The sequence below is a fragment of the Anolis sagrei genome, chromosome 11 (assembly GCF_037176765.1).
Source record: "Anolis sagrei isolate rAnoSag1 chromosome 11, rAnoSag1.mat, whole genome shotgun sequence".
NCBI lineage: Eukaryota > Metazoa > Chordata > Lepidosauria > Squamata > Dactyloidae > Anolis > Anolis sagrei.
The window spans coordinates 3,571,376-3,573,127 of NC_090031.1; positions in this window are offsets into that span (position 1 = coordinate 3,571,376).

Here is a 1,752-nt window from a genome sequence, read left to right on the forward strand (position 1 = left end):
GTGAGAGCCGTTCAGCAGTGGAACTCTCTGCCCCGGAGTGTGGTGGAGGCTCCTTCTTTGGAAGCTTTTAAGCATCTGTCAGGGGTGATTTGAATGCAATATTCCTGCTTCTTGGCAGAATGGGGTTGGACTGGATGGCCCATGAGGTCTCTTCCAACTCTTTGATTCTATGATTCTATGATATATATATATATGGATCCAGTCATAGACATATACATATTGATTAATTCCAATAGATGATTAATTGAGATATATATATATATATATATGTAGAGAGAGAGATCCATACATACACATATACATATTAATTCCAATAAATGATTAATTGTAAGATATATATATATATATATATATATTATTCTCTACACACACACACACACATATATATATATATATAGATCCAGTCATACACATATACATATTAATTAATTCCAATAGATGATTAATTGGGATATATATATATTTTGTTGTTCATTCGTTCAGTCGTCTCCGACTCTTCGTGACCTCATGGACCAGCCCACGCCAGAGCTCCCTGTCGGCCGTCACCACCCCCAGCTCCCTCAAGGTCAGTCCAGTCACTTCAAGGATGCCATCCATCCATCTTGCCCTTGGTCGGCCCCTTTTCCTTTTGCCTTCCACTTTCCCCAGCATAATTGTCTTCTCTAGGCTTTCCTGTCTCCTCATGATGTGGCCAAAGTACTTCAACTTTGTCTCTAGTATCTTTCCCTCCAGTGAGCAGTCGGGCTTTATTTCCTGGAGGATGGACTGGTTGGATCTTCTCGCAGTCCAAGGCACTCTCAGAACTTTCCTCCAACACCACAGCTCAAAAGCATCGATCTTCCTTGGCTCAGCCTTCCCTAAGGTCCAGCTCTCACATCCGTAGGTTACTACAGGGAATACCATGGCTTTGACTAGGCAATGGATCTTTGTTGCCAGTCTGATGTCTCTACTCTTTATTATTTTATCGAGATTGGACATTGCTCTCCTCCCAAGAAGTAAGCATCTTCTGATTTCCTGGCCACAGTCTGCATCTGCAGTAATCTTTGCACCTAGAAATACAAAGTCTGTCACGGCCTCCACGGTTTCTCCCTCTATTTTCCAGTTGTCAATCATTCTTGTTGCCATAATAGATGATTAATTGGGATATATATATATATATATATATATATGTAGAGAGAGAGATCCATACATACACATATACATATTAATTAATTCCAATAAATGATTAATTGTAAGATATATATATATATATATATATATATATAATTCTCTACATATATATATATACATATTAATTAATTCCAATAGATGATTAATTGGGGGAGATATATATATATATATATATATATAGATCCAGTCATACACATATATATATTGATTAATTCCAATAGGTGATATAGATAGAGATCCATACATACACATATACATATTACTTACTTCCAATAGATAATTAATTGGGGGAGATACATATATGTGTGTGTGTATGTGTGTGTGTGTGTGTATGAACAAACACACACACACATATATTGTATCGTACATATCATACACACATACATATACACTTGGTTAGTTTATGTCTTAATAGGAACAGGGTGAGCATGCCCTCCCTTGACATGGCTCCTTGGGCGTCCCTGACAGGGGAATTGCCCTCAACAAAAATGGCCGATGATGGGGAAAGCCGTGCGCCCTTAACGAAGATGGCCGCTCCGGCCTCGCTGACCTGCTCCTGAGAGAGGAGATGGGCGGCAGTGC